The 7,783-nt window shown below is 32.0% G+C and overlaps 1 long non-coding RNA gene across 1 annotated transcript; it reads right to left on the bottom strand.

The window, feature by feature from the left end:
• LOC141822808 (uncharacterized) lies at positions 1–4,526 on the bottom strand. The gene is made up of 3 exons (XR_012601361.1): positions 4,431–4,526; positions 356–483; positions 1–254 (listed from the first exon to the last, which is right to left on the bottom strand). It is a non-coding gene; the product is annotated as an uncharacterized LOC141822808 (long non-coding RNA).
• Between the last annotated feature and the right edge of the window lie 3,257 nt (positions 4,527–7,783).

Raw genomic sequence — 7,783 nt, 5'->3', positions numbered from 1 at the left:
TTCAACTGGAGAAAGAAATATTTTTCTCAAATACTAAAAAACATTTTAACAGATTTTAAAATGGAAAACATAATTAAAAAAAAAACCACGCATACTATTCTGTTCCACAGTTGGAATTGATATACCGTGGACTGTTGGACAGGTTCGCATATACCTAGCCCAAGTCCAGAAGCTCCTACATTCTGTCGTAAGCAGGACAATTAATCAAGGGCACCTTCGGTGAGGAAATTGCAAACGTTTTTCTCTCAGAGAACCTGGAAAGACAATGCCATCAACAATGGTTGTCTGTCAATCACAACTTGAAACTTGATAAAAAAAACAAAAACAAAACAAAACAAAAATGAACAAGACCAACCATCGAAATGCCATCACTCACTTAGCCTCTGAAGGGGTTGGGGAAGAACTTGGCTCCAGAACGATGAGGAGGCCTTGAATTTGGATTTTGAGGATAGGGAGGGTGCGTCATATTCATAGGAGCAAATGCTGTATGCGTCAAGAAGGAAGGGCGTCAAAGTCATAATACAATATGGAATCCAGAAACATGGAGAATTCAAATGTATAATTAATTATAAATTAAAGCATGGAATGCAGGAGATAGTAGTTGAAATGTAGGAGGAATATGCAGAATCTGTTGTGAATATGTTTTATTCGTTAAACTAGTTGAACTTTTCTGATTCAAAACTACACTGCAAAATCCAAAACAAACTTCTCTATAAGTAACAAACATCTTTGTTAAGCACAATGCAGATTGTCATACATATGTTTTAAAGGGAATAATTGTACGGCAACAAAACAAAATCCACATCCTAAGAATCCTCCCAACTTTTCATGCAACTTTCCACTTACAGATTCCAAGGCTGAAGTTGAAATTATAATAACCTTTAGAATAGCTAATATAATAATACTCACACGCATGTGTTATTTCATCTTCTTCTATCAAGGTTTAAAATATCAATCCATATGGAGTAGTATAGGAATTGAATGGTTTCATCAAGTGTCAAAGAGTGCCAAGATGATTTCGGATTTAATTTTAAAGAACATATCCTAATTCAATTTAACTATAAAAGGTTTATTAATTGACTACAAGGTATATAATATTATTTTGACAAATATATCAATTAACTAATACTGATTAACTATGTTTCAGTTCAATTAATTATAAAGCATAAACTTATAATTAACTTAATTGAATATAAACTAAATAAACATAAATTTAAATGCAAATTACTAATGTCTGTTATGACTCAGTAATGCCTGTATTTAATTTTATACCTATATTATTAATCAAAATCTGTTAATCAAATAAATATTTGTCCTGTATAGTTCTTAATTAACTTATGTTAAATTTAACTAACTACATGAATGTTAATAAATTATATTAAATTATTTATAATTTATACAATTAATTGTAGATTTAAAGTTGTCTTACTAATTCAAAATTAAACCATACAACTAATAATAAATTAAAAACAAACAATATCTCAATAATGATCTAAACAGTAATAACATAATAATATAATTTATTAAATTTATTAGGTTATATAAAGTACTAAATTTAGGTATTATATGCCACTTGCGTATTAATAGCAGATATTACTTAATGAAAGACAAAATAAACATATAATATGATATGTTTTCTTTTATAATACAAACAATATACTAATATTATATAGGTTTCCTATCCCAAGCATGTTGTGATGAATTCAAATAAGTTTTAAACCTAAAAAACATCATCCATTTAGCTTGTTTCCTTCCAAATTTAAGTTTATAGAAATTAAAAAGTATTCAAACTAAAATTTAAGGAAAATAATTATAAAATATTATAAGTATTTTGACTATCGATTATACTTTGCTAATAACAAAACAAGTGTTGGCGTACTTTATTGGTACGATCAACACATAACACAGAATTACTGTCATTCAGTAACAATTTTTGGTGACTTATTAACACAGTTTGTTTTTGGCCATGTCACCTCAAACGACACAAGATTTCAAACAATGGCATCACTACAAGAAGCTCGCGTCTATATAAAATGATATGTTTCAACATTGCAATCGAAACATATGGGCACTTTAAATCATGAGATAGACCATTCAACTTCTTATTTGAATAGCATTTTTTCCTCTTCAACTTAATAACATCAATCCTTTTCTCCTCAATGCCAACCACCCAGCCTACTAAAAGATAAATACAACTCTTTCTGCCTCAATCTTTCTTGCACTAATACCACTAGGATACTATCACGAGAGTAGTTCAACACTAATTTATAGTAAATTCACTTAAGTATTATACCCCTTCCTTATACTTCTCTTTCACCCACTAATACCCTAGTCACCACTGTCCATCTCAAACACTTTTTCCACTTATGCCTAGACTTTGCAATGTCATAAATTCAAAATGGTAGATGTTCTAGATAAATATCAATAAAGTGATTTGATTGAGAAGGCTTATGTGCAACAACCTTTAGACTATACGCTACCCATAGTAGATAAAAATATGTGAACTAGAATACAATTTATGAACTGAAACAAAAGTGCCTAAACTTGCTTTTAAAAATTCACCCAAGTGGCAACAAAGGTTAGATTTGTTGGAACAAAGAAAATCATTCCATTATTCAATGTAAACAAAACAAATTGAACCTAATCAAAAAAATATATGATTTCATTTCTTTGCCAAAATTAGCTATGAGCTCAGTTCGGATTGACTGAAGATCAAAATAATTTTTATTTGGATATATGACTCTTTGTAAACCAAATCAACCTAAAAAAAAAATTCGAATTTTATGTTTTTAAAGAACAAAATACACATTAGTTATCAAGACTTATTCTGAATAACTAAATTTTTGTGAATTTATTTACAATATGATAATTTAATTTGACAAGTCGTTTTATAAAACAAAGGATGACCCAAAAAGTTATAATTTAATAATAAAACTGAAAAAGTTATAATGCCTAGATCAAATTTAGATCAACACAAACCAAACTGAACCAAATGAAAATTTTGGTTTGGGTTCAATTTGGTTCACATACTTGGTTCAACTCAGCTTTAAAAATTTTGATTTGATTAAATGTGGTTTGATTCAATTTGAATTGAACCGAATAAATACCCCTATATAATAATACAAATGAGAACATAGAAGTTAAGGTACAACTTAAAATTGATTCATTAGTGAAGATCTAGGGTGACCTTACTACCTTCTTGATTAAGGTTGTCAAATTGTATCTAAAATCACTTTGGTGAATTTTCAATAGTGAATCATAAGGCTTGTTAAAAAATTCAAGATGTTCATAATAACAAAGTGTTTATCTTATATTGATGGCAAACATAGAAATTATTATACATCTTATTCCACTAGAAATCGAAATGAAATAAACAATAACAAATTTCATTGTCAGATACTTTTTACAATAACAAAATAATTGTCAACTCAACCTTTATCCACTTTTGTTATTTTGAGTCTTAATAGATCATCACAATGGAAGAGAGTAATATGCAAACAATGATTTATGTCATGTGAAAATAAGCCTTGTATGCTCTTTCTTTATACCAGGCCTTATTCTTGAATTGCCAATTTTAATCACTTTAATTTCAAAGATTTTGAAATAAGCCCTGGGAACTCAATGCAAATAAACAAATATAAATATCTAACATTAATTGCATTGTCAAGCCATCAAACTACACAGTTAGACCTAACTACAAGGGAAGAATCATTATCCAACTCTCTTTTTTTCTCACAGAAAATGTGTGTCGTACGTTAACACATTGCACGCCGGTAAAACTCAAGCACTCCTAATTCCCACAGTCAAAAAGCATATTCATGGTCAACTTATCATTCTTAACACTCCAACCACCCATGAGGATGTCATCATCATCATTATGAATGTACGATTCCTATGTGTATTAACAAAATTGGCAATTTTATTCATCGCATCACCTAATACTTTTAAATTTTGCTCAATTAATCAATTTATAACTTTAGCAATTTACGATTGTTTTTTCAACATTTAAGGACCAGGAAATCAGCTAAAATCAAATCAGCCAAAGCCAATCCAACTTGGCTGATTTGTAAAGGAATCAATCAAGTTTGCCAACCAGAATTGTGCAAGTGCAAGAGTCAAAATGCCCATCCTCATCTTAATCAAGATTCATGTATATTCTCATGTAAGATGAGAAGTAAACTAAGAGAATTTTAAAATGGAGATCTAAGATGATAATGACCTCAATCAATTGATTATACCTCCAATTTTCTTGACTTCCACAAGACTATAAGAAGTCAAGGAGACCAAAAGTTATCAGTAAATTATGGGATAGCATAGAAACATAAATCCTAGTAGCTCCATTTATTCATAGATAAACATGGTGGCACAAAAAATAAGATGCACAAATGACAGGGCCTTCGGAAAGAAAGAAATAAAGAAACATTGCAAACCTCTTTCTGTGATTCTTCTTTCTCTCTCATATTCAAATCTATCCCGTACTTGACGAATCCTTTGTGATATTTCACTAGCCCTATGACCTTCTTCCTGCAGTATAACTTTGTTTAGCCACAATATAATAGAAAATCACTAACCTAGGATGCAAAGAACAACTAGATCCAATCAATTGGATTTCCATTTCAAAGATAGCCTCTTGTTGAATCCATCACATGCTAATAATTAGGAAAGACGTAAAGCGGTGTGGACATGTTTTTATCTATAATAGCATTAGTAAACATACTTCAAAGTTTTTAATAATTCAATATCTAAAAAATGTGCAGTGGATCTGCTAAAAAACTGAAACATGAGGCATTAAAATCAGAGAAGAGATTTTTACAAAGAAACATAGGACAATTCATGTTAAACAGGGGTACTAAGAATTGGCAATCTTGTCTAAACTACAAGAGGATGTATAGACAGTGTTTGCACAAGATACTTCAACCAGTAATAAGACAGCACACTATTTTCTTAAATACAATATTTGTTCACTAGCCCTGAGTCAATCTCAGGTTTCATTTCCATATTGATTGATATATTGCTAAAAGACACCTAGTAATGCTAGAAGTATTATCTATGTATAATCATGAGATAACCTCACGAACATTTTATTAATGACATGATATTCCAGAGCTCCAAAGCAACAAACTGAAAGCTGATATCAATAAGGTAGTGATTCACAATATTAAAATAGATCATATAGGAAGGCATCTTGCAGGAGCATGTGAAAATGAAAAATGTTTCAGATGGAGAAATCAAGAGTGGTTAGTGGCAATGGATATATGAAAAATCAACGTCAGGGTCCACACCCCCAATACATCTGTAAATGTGGTCATGAATTTGTTTAATTTTTATGGTATAAGATTCATGTAAGACAGCTCAAATTTTATTATTGGCATGCTATGATGACTTTACAAGAGAACCTTGATAATTTTCTGATGTTCTATATAATTTCTCCTCTTAGAATATTAGGAAATAGCTCTCTTCCAAAGCCTGATTAAAATAGAATTGAACCATGTATCTGTATAATAACCTTTGATAAATATGGTCCAATTTTGAGATGAAACACATTTATAGGGAAGATTGCAGAGGTCAAGTGACGAAAAAGAGGATGGGGATCGTGTTAGGAAGAGGCAAGGCTTAACTCTCTTACCAAGTAAGAGAAATAGGATTAGTATTATCTTATCCCTCCCTGGATAGAATACATATATAAACTTTTTAGGCCTAATCAAAGTTTCAAATCTCAATCAAACCATGCATGAGTTTCATTATTTGATTGGAATGGTACAATTTTGCTACCCTGTTGAGTTGTGCTGGTATGGTTTCAAACTTAATTCCCTCTAAATATAAATTTATACCAATTAAAAGTTATTAGTATTAGCATTTACAAGGAAATAGGTTACAAATGATTATAAACATGCATTACAAAAATTAATAAGGCAAATTTGTATTTTAATTTTATCAAGGTTCAAAATTTTGAATCATGATAGAGTTTCAGTTCTTATCCCAAATGGAACAGTTTCAGCACTATATCAAAGCGCTGACACATGATGTTGATGGTGAATTAGAGATGGAGAGAAAAAAAGTAAAAAAAAAAGTAAAACAAGGCGAGTTTTTGTCCCAAGTACACTATTGATACAAGCTGAAAATTTTCAACACAATGTGCTCATACCAAGGCGTAATACAACAACACAATTGACAAAGGTGGAGAGATTCCATGTGTTGATCAATATCAAGTTTCAATTATTTACCTAAATGACAAATTTCGATGATACTGCCTAGCTCAGTAGACCATACAGCCTAACAAATTATTCAAAGAAATAGGTAGTATGTCTTTTTGGCACAATGGTGCCCTAAGTGCTTGTGTTCGGCCAAGATACGATGCTTTAATGTATTGGGTAAAGAATTTAAGTTACGTTTGTCTGCATTTCTAACTTGTGTACATCATGTCTTGTAAGAACTTGGCAGCTTGTACATGAACGACTTGACACGACCGACTTGGCCTGATGGCTTGAAGGTTTGGTACAAAGTGGTCTCGTTGAGCTATGAAGGATGGTATGGGCTATCCAAGGGTTTGAAAAAATCTTAGCAAGGTATACTTTAGGATGAACAACATATGTCGTTAGTTATTCAAGAGCTTTGATGGCCTAGAACAAGGAGAGCATCATAGGTGACCTAACAAAGGATGGCATGTGAATGCATCTGAAGCACTAAGGACGTAACATTGAGGCAAACTCTTGGGAGGCCTAACAAGATGTAGACTACGTAGATGACCTAGCAAATGATGACATGTGAAGAAACCTAGAGGGATTGATGAATCCAAAGATCTAAGGACTTGAGGAGTGGTGGATTCTTGGGCAACATAAAGCTGCAACAACGGAAGATCTGGAAGATTACGAAAGGTGAGCAATTATGAGTGACTTGTAATCTAAGTTCACGCTTTTGGGCAACATTAGGGATAATGTCAGGTAACTAGATAAGGGCTATACCTAGTTTGTCTTATGGAGAGTCTTTGGCCAAGGAACAATGAGTTCCTAGTCAAAGTCTATGATTGAGCTCAAGCTCAAAGCATTGCATGAACTTACAAAGCATAAGATGAGAAAATTGATTAAATTGAGATTCTCGAGCAGATTGAGTTGACTAATGATAGTTATAGTCAACTAGAGTGGTGGACTCTTGGGCAACATAAAGCTGCAACAAAGGAAGATCTAGAAGATTACGAAAGGTGAGAGATTATGAGTGACTTGTAATCTAGGTTCATGCTTTTGGGCAACATTGAGGATAATGCCAGGTAACTAGATAAAGGCTACCTAGTTTGTCTTATGGAGAGTCTTTGGCCAAGGAACGCTGAGTTCCTAGTCAAAGTCTATGATTGAGCTAAATCTTGGAGCATTGCATGAACTTACAAAGCATAAGATAAGCAAAATTGAGATTCTCGAGAAGATTGAGATGACTACTATAGTGTTGAGTTAACTGTTGAGTCGATTGCAAGTTCTCTATTCAAGATAAGGTTACTTCCTATTTAAATTAAGTCAATTAAAAAGTCCTTGAGTCCACTCAAAAGTATTCATTGGGTGGATAAGTTCATTGCACTGACCAATTTAATCAACTGAAAGAGATTGAGTCAACTGACTTAGATTTGAATTGACAAAGTCTGTTTGGACTAAAGATGATATCCATTCGCAGATAAGCTTGTAAGTTTATCTAGTACTACAATAGATTTGAGTCGACTGAAGATGGTTGAGTCAATTGAAAAATAGTCATTGTTAGAGCAATAAGATTTTGTGATTAGCGATTCATTCGACTGAAG

This window comes from Curcuma longa, chromosome 3 (genome assembly GCF_044706935.1).
Source record: "Curcuma longa cultivar G26 ecotype Majalengka, Jawa Barat chromosome 3, ITB_CL_G26_1.1, whole genome shotgun sequence".
In the NCBI taxonomy this organism is placed as follows: domain Eukaryota; kingdom Viridiplantae; phylum Streptophyta; class Magnoliopsida; order Zingiberales; family Zingiberaceae; genus Curcuma; species Curcuma longa.
The sequence above is the reverse complement of the archived record's forward strand: the minus strand, read 5'-3'. Positions and strand labels throughout refer to the sequence as shown.